The sequence below is a fragment of the Falco cherrug genome, chromosome 5, assembly GCF_023634085.1.
Source record: "Falco cherrug isolate bFalChe1 chromosome 5, bFalChe1.pri, whole genome shotgun sequence".
NCBI classification, from domain to species: Eukaryota; Metazoa; Chordata; class Aves; order Falconiformes; family Falconidae; genus Falco; species Falco cherrug.
Window position 1 is genome coordinate 34,534,131 of NC_073701.1, and position 18,339 is coordinate 34,552,469.

The following is an 18,339-nucleotide window of genomic DNA, read 5'->3' on the forward strand; positions in this document are numbered from 1 at the left end:
GCCTGAATGTTTGTGATGCAACCGTGCAAAGGCACCTGCTGTCTGAAAGCAGAACTTCTGTGGTCATTCAAAATGGAAGGAGTATCTAATCTGAGGCTAGTTGCAAAAAGGGCTGCAGGAGATTCTCTTGCCACTGTAACCATGACTCTGTTGATCGTGCCCAGCTGCCTGCTCTCCTGCATGGGCTTTTGGCCAGACACCTTGGCTCTGGAGGTTTTCACTCACCTTTTTGAGTTGCTAACCACAGAGGTTAGCCCAGCCTTGAACACTGATGTGCTGTTGCTAGACACCACGCTTATTTCTTTGTTGGCTGTCTCCAGCAGCACCAAGAGACCACCATTCAAAGGAGGCAGGGAGGAGCTCAGTGCATGCAATAGCACCCCATCCACAAGGCTGGGACCCTGGGGGTAGTGGAGGGAGAGGCAGCATCACCACCATGGTCTTAAAGCTGAAAAGCTAAAGGAGAAGCATGTGGTTTGCCCTACAGGTCTATGACAGAGCCAAGATCTCCCAAATCCCACAGGGCTGTGATGCTGCTTAATGGGAAGATCTTTTGTTGTTGGTGTTGTTGGAGGTGAGGATTGTGGTGTTTGAGGTTTTCAGGGTGCAGTGGGGGTGTGCTGTGTAAAGGCCCTGAGACAAACATAAAGGACACTAAGTGTCTGTGTGAAAGAGGCTTGAGAGGGTGCACCAAGACATAACGACACAGTAAAAATATAAGAATGGCTGTCTCAGGGTGGATCATGCTTAAAAATATATAAATATAAAATATTATCCCTAAAATGGAGCACCATCTTTTCAGAGGACACCAACTGTCGTAAAAAGCAACACCAGCTCTCTTATTGCTATCAGTCCAAGTACATTCACTAAATGCTTAGAGCAGACAGGAATGGCATTCATCTCATTTTTTAATGTACCTGCTTCTGGGGTGCAACCTGATGCTTTATTTGCTTCTGCAGTGCCACAGCATGTCTGTGTGATAGGGAGAGAGATGAAGGAGGATTCTTGAAAAGGTACGATTGATTCAGTGTGGAGGATGTTTGCGCTGCAAGCTAGGGGTGGTCTGGAGACCCCTTCTTTATTTAATGCTGTTGTAGCACAGTTACGCTTTCAGATGGGGCCACAACTGAATCCAACCCAGCAGCTGGGCAAGACTGGGTGAGGAACAATGTGCACACCCAGTACGCTAGCAGTTCTCCCTCAGTATAACACCTGGATGCTCTTAGGTGATTACCGCCAGCTTCAGAAAGTTACCAAAGGAGTCCCAGCTGCTTACCCCAAGAGACAAGGACACAAACAGGCCATAGGTGTCTTCCTTTGACCCATCTTTTTTACTGCTGCTGCCTGTCCTCCTAAGAGTTAGGACAGTGGAAATTGTCAGCTGCTATGGCAACACTGCCTTGTCTGGCAAGGAGCAAGGAAGGATGAGAGTGAGGGCAGGGACGGGAAAGGGTGTGGGGATAGATGATCTTCACAGCCTGGTTCAAGGTAATAAATATGCAGAGGTCATTAACCTTCACCATCCTTCCTCACTGCAGGCCCTGCATGGAGGAGGAGGGACTGCTGTGGGGTGAACAGGTGTAAGGATGGGAAAGCTGGGTTCCTACACATCGTTGGGCTGGCCATAAAGTGACATGCATGGGCTTCATCTCCTTCTGCACTCTGGCCACATTGCTTGCAGTGTGTGCCACACAGCATCCCCCTCCCACTGGCTCACACCTCCATATTACCTCTCAGCCTGCTGGGCAACACACTGCTGTTGGCCACCTACAGACATTCTCCAGGAGTGTCATTTTCCCTGCTCCTCCTTGACATGCACAGACACATCTCTGCTCCCACTCGGAGGCAGGTTTGCAATGCACTGACCCACCCTGCAGCTGCAGAGCTGTGCTTCCTTATCCTGATGTAAACTCCACCTGTGCCTGTGATCCTAGACACGTGCACACACACCTTACGTGCACACAGAAAGCACAGCCATGCACACACACTCCCAGGCTTGGCCTCAGCCATGTAGGTTTGCATACACTGCCGCAGCAAACTTTCCTCCTCTACTCCCAAGCAAATTTGCTCAAAGCATCTGAGTTTCCCAGCATACACACATCCTCCTCTCCGCCCTGATACTCCCTCCTGCCACGCCAGCCAGCACCAGCCACCCACGCAAAAACACACGCATGCACATCGAGAGCAACGGCAGAGCCCTCAGTGAGCTGCTGGAGCAGAACAGATGGCTTAGCAACCAAAAAAACAGTCATTCGCTCCACAAGTTTCTTCCTCAATGTTCTGTTTGTTTTCAGAACACGTTCATCACCAGAATAAAATCCAGGCAAGATGGGCTGATATAAACACCCCAGCCTCGATTCCATGAGGTGTGAAGTCCCACCTGCTTTTTGCACCCTTTTTTTCACTGATCCCAACTAGCTCATCCTGCGGCATACTCCATATACACCCCTACACCCCCCTTTCCCCACCTGCAGATCCCCTCACCCCTTGTTGGCATACAGATTAACTTCATCTTCCCTGGGAGATAATACCCCCACAACTTGTCTCATCCTTGTCCTTAGCTGGCAGGCATCCTCCATACTTTCCAATACATGTTTTTCCATTTCATGTGTGCAGTTGACCCAGATGAGCACTTTGTCTCTCTCATCTTGTGCTGGAGTCGTCTCCCTGAAAAGTGTTTGCTAAAGGTTTGAGGAAGCTGCATGGTGGATGGGGAAACTGCCAGGTCTGAGGCACTGGACATAGGACCCATCGGGTAGCACGTGCTGCTAAAAAGAAGGGTTGGGGGTATGTTGCAGCTCCTTCTCTTCTACAGTGAATTCCTGACTGGGATTTGGGATAGCAGATAAAGAAGGATTCATATGAGTGAGGGGAAACTGTCTGTCACAGGCAGGAAGGAAGCTGGCATAACCTTGTGATCCAGGGCATCACAGCCAAGTGGGAGCTATATCCATTCCTGTACACACAGGTCAATTATCAGAGCTGTCTTTATCCAGGACCTATGGCAAGGGAAGGGGGAGTCTTAAACCCTGCCCCGCCACAGGTCTCTGCCCTCTGTGGGAGTTGGAGGTTCCCTGTACTTGCCATTCATTAGCAACAGAGCAATCCTGTCCAGAGGGTTCTGGGTCAAGCTGAGCTGCAGCAGAAGGCAGGTCTTTGACTCCCTCTAGTGATACAACTGGAACAGGGCCTCACAGACCCACTTTCCCCCCCCATATTTCACCAAAATCCAGGGTTGGGTGCTCTAGATGCAGCATCCAACCTCCCCTGCCAGCTGAAACCAGGCTATTTATACGAGCAAGCCAATTAATAGCTCTTATGTTTATTCCCACATTGACACTTAATGATGATGCCTCCTGGGAGAGCTCACCAGATGCATGGGGCGGGAGAGGAAAAGCCCCAGGAAGGCAAACAGCTGGCTCCAGCGCAGTAGGAAGAGAGGAGAGCTGGGTTTGGTTGGGGTCACTCTATGCCTTCTGGAGAACTTGTCTCAAACCTTGCTTCCCCCCTGACCTTAAATGGGACTGTCTGTCCTCACAATGTTCTCCACTGTGAAGGAACTGCACATCTCTGTTTCATCACTGAGGACAGGCCCACAGTCCCAGAGAGCTGCCAATTAAGAGCCATGCCATGCACAAGCTGCCTTTGTATTTCTAGCAGTGGCTGAGGTAGTGCCCTCCCTGCACGCTGTCTCTCCCTACTCCCCTCCCCAGGAAGAAAAGAAAACATGAAAAGCTTCTGCAAGATGAAAAAGAATTTTTTAAAAGAAAGGCTAGATGAAGAGGTAATTGACAAACACAGTCAGTGTGAGGAGAGGCAGGGAGAGGGGTGGGGAGCCCATGGCTATGGAAAGGCAAAGGGTTGTGTCAATAATTTATGAGGAGGAAGTGCTCCTGTGCTCTGGAGGCTGGTGTTCTCCGCCAGTGATAAACAGCTATCAGGCCAGGGCAGCAGGCAGGGGAGGGTCTCAGAGCATAGCTTGCTTCATATCAAAAACATGGTCCAGGCAGGCAGGGAGCATGATGAGATGTGGAACTGGGCAAAGACGGGATGGAAAAGTTGAAAAGAGAAACTGGTCCTTTCTGGCAGATGAACGGGGGCTAAGGAGTGCAAAAGACACAAGGTAGGGTCTCCTAACCCTAAAGAAAAGTTGTGCTCCCACATAATTATGCTAGGTCATGCTTAGCTCTAAGCCATCTTTGTTATACTTAGGGGATCATCTTACTGTCCCACTTGCACTAAATTAAGGTATCCATGCTGTGTCCCACTTATAGAACAGAAGTTTTAGTATGAAGGCAGGGGACAGGGCCCCTCCTGTCTGCAAACGTGCTCGATGTGTTTGTGCATTACCAGCCTCTGCTGAAGGCTCAAGCTTGTCTCTTCTGTGAGACTCAGTTGTGCTCCTGCAAAGGCTCCATCTAGACTGGGCTGCAAAGACAGGCTGCAGCATACCTTGGTATTCTCAACCTGTTCTGATGAAACCCGGGAGACTGCAGCATGCCATGGCTCCCTGCCCACCTGCATCCCTGCACTGCCACATCAGGCAGGCAAGATAATGTGGTCTTACTGCACATGGGCTTAGCACAGGACAGGGGTACCTGGCAGAGCAGTGACCATAGGTAGCTGAGAAGTGTTCTGGAGTGCTGAAGCTCAAATGTAGCCTAAAGGAGCTTTTTCTTTGTCCCCAAGGGCTCTTCCAGGGGAGGAAGGCACAAGCGCCAGCCTTGTCACCACCATGAAATTGTGAGCAGTTGTGCTACGCAGCACAGCAACAACTGTGAATTCCCAAGGGGAGTCACAGATTCATTGTACTGTAATGTATCTGGGTCAAAACAGGGCAGGCAAGGAAAAGTGACAGGACAAGGAGAGCTAAATCCTTCCTCCCAGACTGCCTCCCCTGTGAGCAAGAACAAGCACCCACAATGTCAAGCAGGCTAATGTCATGACCTGATGCTGGACTCATCCGTGGCTTTTGCTAAAGATGAGATGTGTTGCCCTTGCCCCAGCACTTGCTGAGTAGACAGGGTCCCACTGGGCTGCTGCTGCACCAGCACTGCAGTAGCTCTGCCTGTCTCCTCCTTTGAGTTGCAGCAGCCCTTGTGGGTCTGCAGCTGAGACCAGGGCAGGGAGGGAAGGCCACAGCCCAGGGAGCCTCTTGTGGATCACTGCCAGCTCTGCCATGCCAGGGTAGGGCAGGGCAGCCAGAGACCATGGAATTGCACAGCAACAGATAGGCTTGGCCCAGGCGCCAAGAACAGGAGAAGAGAAAAAAGACAGCCTCATTTCATGTGCAGGGCATTGCTTCCTTCCCTCTGCCTCCCATGCTTTTAGCTGACATGCCTTGAGACCTCCTTCCTTCCTTCCTTCCTTCCTTCCTTCCTTCCTTCCTTCCTTCCTTCCCTCCCCTCCAGTTCCAGCATCCCTTCTCATACTTCCAGGAGATGACTGTCTCCTCTGGTTTTTTTTCTCAGCTTCTTGTTTCTCTCAAAGCACTGACAAGGGGCTGTTTCTCCACACTGGATAACCCTTTTCCAAAAAAATGGTACTGGCCATGTGTTATTGCCCCTACAGTCCCCAGACACTAACCACAATGTCACCATGTTGCTGAGTATCCTCACCAGCTGCCAGGCTGAAAGACCAGGGGAGAAGCAGGTGTTGTTCCCTTGCAAAGTCAGTAGGTGCCCAAGATGCCAGAAAAGGCTCCTGATCCTTTCACGTCTGGTCCCTGCACAATCCACCATACATCCCTCTCATCTAGCAACAACCGAAATTTCCCCTTGCCTCCTGCTTACCCCCAGCATTCTCCCCCGGCCTCCCAACCCTGCTTGTTCCCACCAGTGCAGCATGGTCACCTCCCTCCTCCATCACTGTGGAAGATGCCAGCAGGCTGTGAGAGCAGGTCTGGGGAAAGAAGGTTTCATTTCCTGGTGAAGCCGGTCAAGGTTTGACACAGCAGATCAACCTTGGGCCTTCTGTGTGTTTCACCCACCCTTACTCTCATGCTTTTCCTCTTTACAGGCTTGACTACAGACATCACCTGCTGTGGTACACAGCTGGTATTTCTACTGCTACCAGGTCATCTTCATTTTTGTTACCTTTTCCTCCTCAATGTCCCCATAAGCAAAAATTTATTATCGCAGGAGGCCATTATGGATAAATGATGTCCTGGCAGCTCTGTTTACCAGGGGATGGGGAAGAAGCAGGAGCCTGTGTTTGTGGAGGTGGGGGAGGCTGGATCTATGCTCCAGCTGACAGCGACATTCATCCACGGAACTGTGCAGGGCCTAATTAACATGCAATGATGCTGGCCATGGCAGGTAGTGCCATGGCAGGACGTCAGCAGGGAGGCAAACAGACCAGGAATGGAAAGAGGAGAGAGCAGAGAGCTAAGTGGAAGAAGAGGGAGGGCAGGAGAGGAGGGAACAGGGAAGGAAGGCAGTGCGGTAAGGGCAGCCCACTGCTTCTCAATCACCCTGCGGGTGCTGCATCCCCCTGGATTAGCTAACAACTTCCTAATTGCAGCGACTTTTTGTTTTTCACCTGGCTGCTTGAAATGGCAGCCCTTTCAGCAATGTTAATAATATCTTCAAAGCCCACAGCAGCAGCCAGACCCCATGAGGGGTGGTTAGAGATGCAGGGGCATGGGGTGGGGAGCGGAGTGGAGCACACAAGGATTTTTTATTCTTTCAGATGAATTCAGGACTCAGGTTTTTGGTTGACACAAAATAAACAACGCCATTCCAGGTCTGGGGAGGCAGGCCTTGGCATCCATGGGCACATGCATGGCTGAAGGTGAAAGGATGGGGACGAGGAGTGTGGAAGGGGAATGGAGCCATGTACATGGGCTTACAGAGGTGGCAGGAGGTTTTGGTGTGAGAAGGCCAATCAGCCCATTTCATACAGTTGAGTGAGTAGGTGACAAAAAGCATGATGTAGCAGAGGGAGATGCAATGTCATACAACAGAAAACAAGCTTACTTCCAGTGACTGGATGGAGGGGTGGAAAAGACTTTGTGATGTGCCTATGCATGTTGGTTCCCTGTGTGCACCCTGCTTTGTGCTCACATGCCATGTGCCCCTACACATACAGATCTGTCATTGTCCACGTGCTCAGGCGAAGTGTGTGTGTGTGTGTGTGTGTGTGTGCATGTCCTCCCACCCTGTGTGCCCAGTTGCTCAGTGTGAACCTATGAAAGTCGAAGTGTCAGCTTGGATTTGTGCCTGCAAGGTGCTAGCCCAGGCTGCCATTGCACAGTTGTGCAGCTAAGTATGCGCGCGCGCGCGCGTGTGTGTGTGTGTGTGTCTGTCTGTCTGTGTGTGTGTGTGTGTGTCTGTCTGTCTGTCTCTGTGTGTGTGTGTGTGTCTGTGTGTGTGTGTGTGTGTGTGTGCGCGCGCGCCCCGTTTCCCTTCTGTACCAGCTGAGTGCCCAAGGAGCTGCAGGGCATATGATGTCTGGACAGCAGCTTGGTGCTCATGGATGCTGTGAATGATACAGGCTAGCTGCGGCAGTTCTCAGCAGCTCAGGAGAAGGCTCTTAACACGCACAGACAGCTGGTGCTGGGGGCAGCTGGCAAGGGGCTGAAAGCCAATCCATTGTGACAGCTGCTCTGCCAGGGGTGGTTGGGGGCTTCTCTCTTCTTGTTTTTACCACAAACTGGTTACCTAGTGTGAGGCTAACAGGGCCACTGCTAAATCTGACAGAAACGGGATCTAAGGGGACAAGCACAGAGTGCATTAAGCAGAAGAGCATCAGGAAAGCAAAGCATTCAAGAGCTGCATGCTTCTTGGTTCATGTGCTACTGATACACACTCCTCTCATGCTTGCTGCTTTTTTCAGAGTGCCTCTTCCTTTCTGTTCCATTGCTCCTCCTCTTCCTCCCCACGTCTACCACATCCTTCTTGCCTTTTCCCAAGCATCTTCCCTCCATGGCACCATTGAGCACCCAGTCAGGATACTGTGAAAGTTGAAGCTTCTGGTGTGGCTGGGACTGGCCCTTTGGATATCTTTTGGCAAAGAAATCTGAGAGGTAATTACAGTCAACCCCTACTGTTGCCACACTTTGTTCAGCATCCTTGGCCTTAGCCACTCTGGGAGCCCCGGAGCCAGGCAGGTTGCCAGCTATCACAGAAAACTGCTGGGTTTCTGCTTCCCCACAGGCTCCTGACAGCACTGGTGAGCCTCATGCTATGAGTAAGGGAAAAAACAGTAACAGCTCTGAGCCTATTGAAGAAATCCAAAGGGGCTGTGATGCTTCAGTATAAAGTTTGCCCTTGTGGATAGGTACAGGTAATAGGGAGGAGGGGTTGAGAGCAAGCACAGAAAACCTAGTGCTCTGGATTACTCTTGAAAACCATTCTAAGTCTACTCTGAGTCTTTCCGGCCCCCTCATGCCCCATGCTGATCCCTTCTCTGCAGCTTCCCTCTTTTCTTTCAGTCCACTGCAGGAATGTTGGTCCTTTGTCCAGTCTCACAAACCAGCTGGAAAGCTAGTATGGATCAAATTTTCTAGTGCCATAAAGATTGGGAAGAAAAGAAAAAGAGCACAAAACCTGACTTGGCAGAGAAAGCAGCTTTGTTGCACATCACCCCATAAATCTCATGCCTGACAGAGTTTCTAATGCTGGAGTCACTTAAAACCATGGCATCGTATTGGGTTAAATTGATGAATGGCACAGAGAGAGGGGACAGCCTAAAGCACTGAACAAGGACCCTGTTGATGGCAGGTGTCCCACTCTTGCTCACATTCTGCTCCCTCTCTCCACTAATGCATCCTCATCTCTTTAAACAGAAAGTAAGTGTTCTCCAGGTTACTGCCTGAAATGTTCAGAGACACTCTTCAGGGAGACTTGGAAGCAGCAACACTTGGCTTGGAAACTCTTCAGTCAGAAGAAGACAAAAGAAGGGAAAGGACAATGAGGTTCAGAGCATTCACACATGAAGGGTTGTGCTTCCTCCATTGTCAGTGGCACTAACAACAGCCTATCAAGTTGTTGGAGAAGCTCAATGCCAAGCCAGACTTGGCCAGAAGAATAATGAGTATAGCAGTTCTCAGAAAAGGCCACCTTTAAAATGAATGAAGATAAGTCCAGGGCAAGAACCTTCTCTCCTCCAGGAGAGAGGAGGGGACTCCTGGGGCAGCACAGTGGAGACCAGGGGAGATCCTTCCAAGGTAGAGCTCTGACCTCACTGCAGCTAGTGCTGGAGGTCACATCACTGGGTTCAGGCTAACGCTTTCTTAGAGCCTTTCTTTGGCTCCATGGTTTCATCTTTTCTCATCCCTGTTTGCTGATGTAAAAGAGAAAGGGTTTCTGAAGTTATCTGCCTGGATTGGTCTTATTTCCTATTCTGTAGTGATCTAAGTACAAAGCAATGGCAGAACATCCCATAGTCTTGTGATAATACATTTTTTACTTCCATTCTGGAATCATATCCTTTGACATTCAGTGTCTATCCTGTTACCTGTGTCTGCACGATACTAAGCATGAGAAGTGTGAGTTGCCTCACCCCCACTGTTACTTTGACCCTATCTCTTCCACTCCTTCCCCCTGCCTCATCCTCCTTTCCTTGGAACCCCAGAACCCTGTCCCCTGCTCTACCACTGCTCCTCAATGGCTGTCTTCCCCCTTTATCTTCCATTCCCAACCTTCTCAGGTTCCCCTGCCAGACACTGTAGTTTTCCCAGTTTGTTCTCACTGTTGTTTTTTTTTTCCTCTTGATGTTCCCCGGGGAAATCTCCTTTTGTTCTTTGCACTGGTTTTCCTGCAGGTGCAGGACTTATTAAGTACCAAGTTTACTCGTTGTCAAGTTTTCTTCCTTACCTCTTCTGGGCATGTGTTGGCTGGGGACACAGGCTCCTTGGGGGCACCCAGCTGTGGGGTGAGTATATCCAGCCCCTGCAGATCTCAGCCCAAGCAGTCAGGAAGAACATAGGGATAGCAGCCAGGCCAAGCTTTAACTGAGGATTGAGTCAAAGTACATCTACCCAAGAACTGCTGGAAAAGCCGCATGCCTAGTTTAGATAGCTGTGACCTGCATAGGTGAACACACCTTTGGCATTCTGTACTTCTGCAGTAAGCAGGTGCAAGTTCTTTTGTGTAAGAGTAGCCTTGGAGCGTGGGAGCACAGGGAGTCTAGAGGTTTTGGAGCCCTGCTTGATAATTGCCATGCTTTTCAAGTTAATTGTGGTTCACCAGTTTTGGTGTGTGCAGATGGAATCCCTCATCACCCCTCAGCCTCCAGTGCCCCAGTATGTGTGATGCAGTCACCTGCTCTTCAGTTTGCATCACGATAACACTCTGCATCTTTCATATTTTTCAGGTATAACCTTCTCTCGAGTATCAGGGAGTTGGGGTAAGGATGCAGGGTGACAGGTGAACTTCGTATGTGGAATAAAAAAAAAATTCATGTTGCTACCTTGTTAAATCTTTGGAAATGAGGTGATCAAGGAGAAACCTGTAAATCAAATGCCCCCTTCAGAGTTACAGAGGGAAGCCCGCTGTGATTTAGGTATCCAGGTCCCAACATGGCCACCAGTCCTCTCTCCTTTAGTTTCCAGCCTCCTACTAAGCCTTGTCCTGTGCAACAGAAGCTCTGGGTGGCCAATCCTGCTTCCTCTTATGTTCTCTGGGGACAACACAAAGTCAGAGTTCAGCATCTTTACCATGTAGATCCCACAACTGCTGCTCTGCACAGCCACTGGGATGCAAACACGAGGGTGGTAGGGAGACCCCTAATGTGTTGGGGGGGGGAGCACTGGAATATAACTTGCACCGCAGGTGCCTCAAGGGAGGTCTGCTGAAATAAAGGCAACAGGGAACATCTAAGACTCCTAGAGAGCTCACAATAGGTAGGCTAAATAGAGCACAGAGGTGTGCTAGATACCAAAAGGCAGAGCGAGGAGAACTGGAGCAGTGAGGGAGGTAGAAGGGGTGTCTGGGGAGGGCACCTTCCCTGCTTGGCTGCTGGAAGATGCAGTGATGTCAGCCCTCCTACAAAGGGACCTGATGACAGGGTAATTTCATCTGTGTCATTTTCTAAATGCTGGTTGTGCTGATGAGCAGGGCTGCTGCAATGATCTTACCCTCTGGAGAGAGTGCACGTGGGGCCAGGCAGGGGAAAGGCAGGTAGGAGCATGGTTTGGGACAGGAGGAAGAGAAAGTGAGTTTGAAATGTTGCTAACTTCAATCTCCTCTGCTTGGGTGGCGGCTTTGAGGGATGGAGGAACAGGCAGAGGCAGAGCCACGATGCCATGCATGGTCCCTGCAGGTAGTGAGATCAGCAGATCTGTTGTCAATCAAATGTCTCCCTCTCAGAGCTGGGACTGCTTCCTGAGGCAAAGGAAGCCTTCCCATACAGGGATAAACCATCTGTGACAAATGTATGCCACTATGCCATGTTCCATCTTCTCTGAAAGCTTCCAAGCTCCCCAGCTTTCCTATGTTGGTCCCCAGTGTCATCCCTTTTGCTCTGTTTTTGCTGGATATTCTCCCTCCCTCATGCATCAGCATGAGCCCCACCTGATCCTTAAGTAGAAAGGGACTCCTAGAGTCTCCTGATGCATCGTTTGCACTGCCCAAGGGCTCCTTAGATGGCTTTCCGCTTCCTGATGTGCAGAGAGCAGGGTGGGAACACTGCCTCAGTGTGTGCATCAGGGAGTTGCTGTAAGGGACAGGCCAGGAGCCCTAGCTTGCAGGGGTCATGTGGGAATGCTACCTGAGAGGGGTGGATGGGGAGAGACTGCAAGCGGTTGGCCCCATGCAGGGCCCCGCCCCAGCTCCCCACAGCTGCCACATTTGACCTACACGTACTGCAGTGTGTGGGACTCAGTCCTTCCAAGTCGGTGCCTCCCCACCCCCTTTGGCTGTGTGTAATCGGCGCTGTGTTCAGATGGCACAACCTTTTTCATTCCTCTTCGTCTCAAGGCTCTGCCTGCCTCTACCATTCACCATCCCAATTCTGACGAAGAGAGAGGCAGGGCAGGAAGACACCACCCCCCTTCCCAGAACCAAGATCATTTTCCCTGTCGACTGCAAGCACATTTGGCTTCCACCTCTCTTGCCCTCTCTCTCCTCCACTCCTTTTCTGTGTGCTACATTTTCCCTTCTAATGAGGGCAACACCTGCTTCCCAGCCTCATTTGAATCCCTGAGCATCTTCCTTAGCGAGTGCAGCAGGAGCTTGGTGAAGGGATGGAAGGGCAGGTAGCCACAGTGAAGGATGGGTTGCCCATCCAGATGTTGAGTACGAAGGGTGAACCACTGCAACAGCTCCTTTGGCTACGGGTGGGACTAGGGCTGCTTGTGCAGAAAACTTGCAGAATTCTGGCCCCAAATCCCTGGGTGTTTGGAATCTAATGCTCAGGTTGTCATATTAACCCTCCAGAGGTTATTTCATAGTCTGTGCACTTCAAAAGCCCACAGAAGCATAGGCCTGCCTATTTAATGTGGGCAACACAGATTTAGTACACATGCCCCATCTGCACTTCTTAAGGCTTCTCTGGGGGATCCTTTGCTCCTCCAATTACCTAGACAGCCAGCCCAAGCAAGGGACACCCAATGTGTCAGCTTCTAGCTGTGTAGGGCAGGCTTTTTTGGGGGAGCTGTGAACAAGAATGTGGGGAGCCACTCCTGCCTGTTGGCGATCCCTGGGAGCCTGGCCTATGACTTCTTCACTGCAAGGCAAGGCAAAAGGCTGAGCATTTGTGAAAGTGGGCCCTTGTACCAGAAAGCCTGGACATAGACAGCTTTGCTCTGAAGCAGAAACCCCATCTTTTCACTGCGCAGACTTGGATGTTCCAGCAGCCTGGCTAAACCTGGTGACTTGCTAATTGGGAGCACAGGGAGAGGGGCTGAGATGTGTCAGGGAAAGATGGAGTGACTGAGAGAGCAGACATCAGCAGCAGCATGGGGGGACGGTCGTAGGGAGAGAGGAAGATTGCATGGGAAGGGTGAAGAATGGCAAAGAGGCTGAGGAGGAGGAGGGGCTGAGTGAAGCAGAGCATTTGGGAGAGCGGATGAGCACACGTCAGAGCTGCAGGGACTCAGGGATGGTGTCACAGGCAAGGCTGAAATATAAATGGAAATTCTCACTGAGCTGGATCGATGCCATATTGGTGAATGAAAAAAGGGAGGCTGAAGGAGTGAAGGAAAACAACACAGCCAGGGCAGCCCATCCAGCACCTTCCCAGGCACCCTCAGCCGTGTTGTCTCACCCCAGCAGCGGAGGCTGCCAAGCAGAGGGCTAGGCAGTCAACAAACTGGACTGGGAGAGGGGCACTAAGTCATTAGTTTGTCATTAGTAAACCAATAAGGAAAATGAGCAAAGACACACAGCCTTTTTTTTGTTTGTTTCTGTCTTGCCTCTTCCCCTATCCCACCTCCCCAGCTTCCTCCCTGGTCCCTGTGTGGACAGCTCTGGTACCCATGGCAATCAGCTAGTTCTCCTTTCCCCAGCTACCCCCCAGCCTCTGCCTCCTATAGGGTCTGCTTTGTGCACTGGCACTTCTCATTAGGACTCCAGGAATCCATCAGACTTGGGGTTCTTACAGCCCCAGGTGCTAATGCACAAATGTATTCCTTAACAACATAGCTCGTCACTCCTTCCATCTGGTCCTAGAGTGGCGGGAGAGACTTGCCCTGATTAAGTGTGCTGCTCTTGGAAAAGCTGAGCAGTACCTGTCTAGCAGCTACAGGCAGTCAGGCTAGGCTAAGGTGAGAGGGAGGTAGGGGAGCAAAGGGCATGATCTCTTAAATCAAGGGAACTATGGTCTCCCTTGCAGGACAGGCTGGTCTCTAACTCCCCTAGCTTTTGCCCCTGATGCTTCCTCATGGCTATGTTTCATTTAATTCTATTTTCTGCTTGGCCACAGCTCCACACACTGCACGCCAGCCCAAGTCCCAGTTACCTCTAGCTCAAATCAGATCTGCCTTCATCTACCTCCTTTAGCCATGCTGCTTTCTTCTCTCAAATTCTTCTTTCTCTTTACCTGACACCTTTCTTCTTCTCCCACCTCTCTGTACACTGAATTTCATGGCACTGGAGAGGAGCCTTAGAAAAGTCAAGGTGGAGCAGTGCAAATTAGCCCCAAGGTCTGCCCTTTCCTACCATCTGTCTTTACCCACTCCTTATTCCCCTGTGTACCAGGAAGAAAGCTTCCTCCAGAGTACAGGGGAATGTCTTCTCAGACAGAAATAAAAGTACTGAGATATAAGTGCTGCCATGCCATTGTGGCCTGCAGGTTGGAGACCCCAGGGACTGATCTACCAAGAACAATAAGACAGATGGGTGGATCAGTGGCCCCTTTCAATCTGGATCTGCTGTGGTCTCTTAATGCCACAGTCCTGACTCTTCTTGTTCACCAACAGCAAGATGGTGAATCTCTGGCTTTGAAAGCCCCAGAGCCTAAAAGCAAAAGGGATGCCCCTATGGGAGGAAGAAGAGCACTTTACTGCAGCAAATTTATTCACACTGAGAACTTTGTGCCTTTCTGGGCTACACGGATAAGGAAGCAAGCAGAAGTATTTCCATTTGATGATGTTGAGGCTTGCTGTGGTATACCACCAAACCTAGATCCCCTGTCTGACACTGATGCCTGACAGAAGTTCTCTCTAGGGAGGGAGGAGCATCAGAGAGTCCCTGTGTCACCAACTTGACTGCTTTTGTGAGCATCACTGTGCCGTGAGACACAGAGGGTTCCCACTTTGTGTAAACAGCACTGACTCAGCTCCTGCAATGTAGAAGGAAGGATCATGCTACATAAAGCTTTTCCTTAGAGAGAGCGATCATGAGCTCTGTGGAAGGGTAACCCTGACAAAGTCTGTCCAACGAACACAAACCAGACTCACTTACTGTCCATATCAGAACTACTCAAGCAAGTACTAAAAGGTTGCTGGTGCTCTGTAGAAGGGATGTCACCTGCATGGTGACATCTTAGCAGGCCCATGGTCACACAGTCTGCATGGAGCAAGGCCTGTCCGAATGCTTGCTTCAACGTGGTGTATCAGCAACACCAAAGCGGGGCTCTGCCTAAGCACATTGTGGGTACGTTAAGTTAGAGCCAGCAATATGGACAGACATGGCCTGCTCTGCACCTTGCAGTGCAGTCAAACCTCTATGTGGCTCTACCAGTAAAACTTCTTTCCCCCTCAACTTGAAGGTCAAACCCGTTTTCCCCAGGAGGCCAGAGCTCAGGAAACACTTTGATCGTTTGGACCAAATCTGCCCCGAGGAAAAGATTTCTCATTTGCCACAAAACTGTTCAGCATCTTTGTCATCCCCCTTTCACCCTCCCATCCTGTGAAGTGAAAGAACATCTCCCTACCCTGCAAGGCACCCTCCCACCCCTCATCCTGCCTGCCATCGGTCCTCATGAACATCACAGCCAGTTTCTGTGCCACTGGAGCAGTTTGTTTCTCTCTTGATTTTTCACAAGTGATTATCAAAGTCAGAATGTGTCACCCACAGAATGAAAGGAAAATTAACCTTCAATCACAGATGCAGATCTACCTGCTGAGAAAGAAGAGGGTAGGAGGGAAGAGAGAGACAGGCAAGGGCAGGGAAAAGCAAGGAGAAAAAGGACATGTGAAACAATGAGAAGAAACCACGAACAAAGTGAGCAAGAATGAAGACAGGAAACATGGCAGGGCACAGAGAGTAAAGAGGCTGCAATAAGGAGACTAAGTGAGGCAGAGCAACTAAACCCCACAAGGTAAAAGATAAAAAATGAAGAAAAGAAAAGATAAAAAGATGAAAAATGAAGGGGCAGGGTAGGTGAGATCACTGCATCTGGAGATGGAGCAGTGAGATTTCCTCATTCTCCTTCCCATCCCATCTCCTACCTAATCCAAACCCACTACCCTAATCTTTTCTGACTCCCAGCAGGACTGGTCCCTCTTTGGTGCTGTGAGGTGATTCTGCCTGCCCTTGAGCATGTGCAGGGGCAAGGTAGCCACTGCTGTCTGGCTCTTCACAATGCCTTGTCCCCATCACTGCCTTAAAGCGTGCCCACACACACACACTTGCACACAGTTATTCATGTCTCTCAGATGGGAAGGTGGTTATCACACATCCTCTTAGTCATCACTTAGCAAAGCTAAACAAATTTAGTGCTTAATCTTCCCTCATCAGTCAGGCCTTCCTTTGCCCCTCTATCTGCTGCTCGGCCCTGAATCTTCTCCATTTTCTCTCCATTTCAGTTAATAAGCTGCCCAGCCAAGCAGAGCCCTCCAGAGAGGGGGTCAGCAGCTCCCTATTCCATGACTTGATGCTTCCTTAAGGACAACCCTTTCCCTCTCTATTCTCCCTACTCCACTCCACCTCCTCCAAATAACAGCTATGGATATTTTTTTTTGTAATCTTCTTTACCCTTCCCTTATCTACCACCCTTGCTAAGCCTAGCAATTTGCTTCCGGATCTCTCAATGGCTATTCTCCTTTAAAGAATATGTTATCGGTGTCAGATGAAGAGGGGACAATTTTGAGTTCTTGAGACATGTATAAAAGTATATATGCTTCTCTAAAATAAAAGGAAAATAGTGATTGAGAAAAGTTTGACAATAAGAAGCCCATATACAAACACAGCTCAAAGAAAAAAAACCATCAAGTATTCCAATTATCATTTAAAATTCATTGTGATAACCATATCTCAGTTGCATGAACCCGAAGACCTTCCATTATACCACATTATTTGTGGTGTCACATGCTTCCTAAGATGATTATCCATCTATGCCTTCCAGTAGCTTCCACAGATCTGGGTTATTTTTAGAGCAGTGCTACCAAACCCCTCCAAGTGGTCCAGGCTGCAGCCCTGAAGCACCAAACCCCAGCAGTGCCTTCCCTGTTGATTGACTGACCACGTACCCACAACATAGTCAGATCTGGCTTTCTTACAGCCTGTATGGCTTTCTTACAGCCTGTATGTGCCCAAAGTGAGCTGACAGACAGCGGCAGCAGGATGAGGCAGCTCCCTGTACACCTTGCCTCCAAAGCTGTAATGGGACCAGGGTTTGTCAGGTATCCCAGAGAAACAGTGAAAGATGTGGAAAGAATCTACTCACTCATTCTGCTGCATTAGCAATATAAGTCACTTCAGAGAGCTCCAGCACACAAGCACAGAGAGATGCTGGACTGTACAGTCATACACACATCCCCACTGAAAAGGCAGAGGGGAATCCAGGACAGGGCTGTACGTGTCTGACAGGGATGAATAAAAAAGATGCTGCAGGTTTAAGGATTGCTAGGGAGTCTGTATTTGCTTGTGGATAAGGATGGAGGATCTGACTGAATTTTGAAGAAGTTCTGCTACAAACTGATCGAATGTCCTTTAATCAGGTGGATTTAGCTGCCGCCTTTCTTTAAGAAGGTTCCAGGACAGAGTTAACCTCCTCTATGCAGCATTAGTGGTCATCACCTACACATAGGTATACACCACAGAGGTATGTGAGAGAAGAGCTGTATTTGAGAGAGGGCTAAAGAAAGCAGTGCAGTCTGATAAACGGATGAGATAACAGACAGGAAGTAAAAAAAAAAAAACAACAAAACTAACAGCCTAAAGAAAGGTTTTTGGGCAGCAAAGAAATTGCCTTCTAGTTTTTGTCTTATCAAAGTAGGGCTTTATACTTCCCTAGGAAACAGAGAGTATCCCCAGAGAACTTCCTAGATCAATCATTAATTTGTCTCCTTAAAAGAAAATGATATACAGTAGCTTGAACTTCAGCTAACAACTTGAATCAAAAACATGAAACACATTCTCTGGGCAAAAGTCTAGAGCAGGGATCCTGTAATGTATGCCTTCTCACCCCACGGTACATCTCCCATTAGGTTCACCTCTTCTCATTCTCAGCACTTAGCCCCAAGTGAATGGCGGGGGGGGGGGGGGGGGGGGGGGCTCTACTCTTTCTCCCCAGTAGCAGCATGTGTGTGCACAACAGGTCAGCAGTAGCCAGGGAGAAGACACAAGGCTGCCTATGTATCCATCCCTGTCTTTGGATGAGCAGAGGAAAGAAAAGAAGATTAATATTTGGACAGGATGGGAAGGAACTCACCTTGCCATTTGTCTGTACACTGACTTTCCCATCCTCTACCTCCTGCTTCACTGCAGCCAGAGGGATGTTTTCCCTGTTGACTTCAGAGGCAGCAGAAGCCAGCCACTAATTAGGATCCAGTATGACAAAGCACAGAGTAGCTTGACACTGCTAGACCACAGGTGCCTAGAGGCAAAGGAGGCAGCGCCTGCCCGAGGATCAGTTTCATTAAGATGAAGAACATCAAACAGCTTTCTCTGAACTGACATCCATCTGTCAAAGGAGCCTGCAAAGAAAGGCAGAGCTGACAGGGGCCCTAAG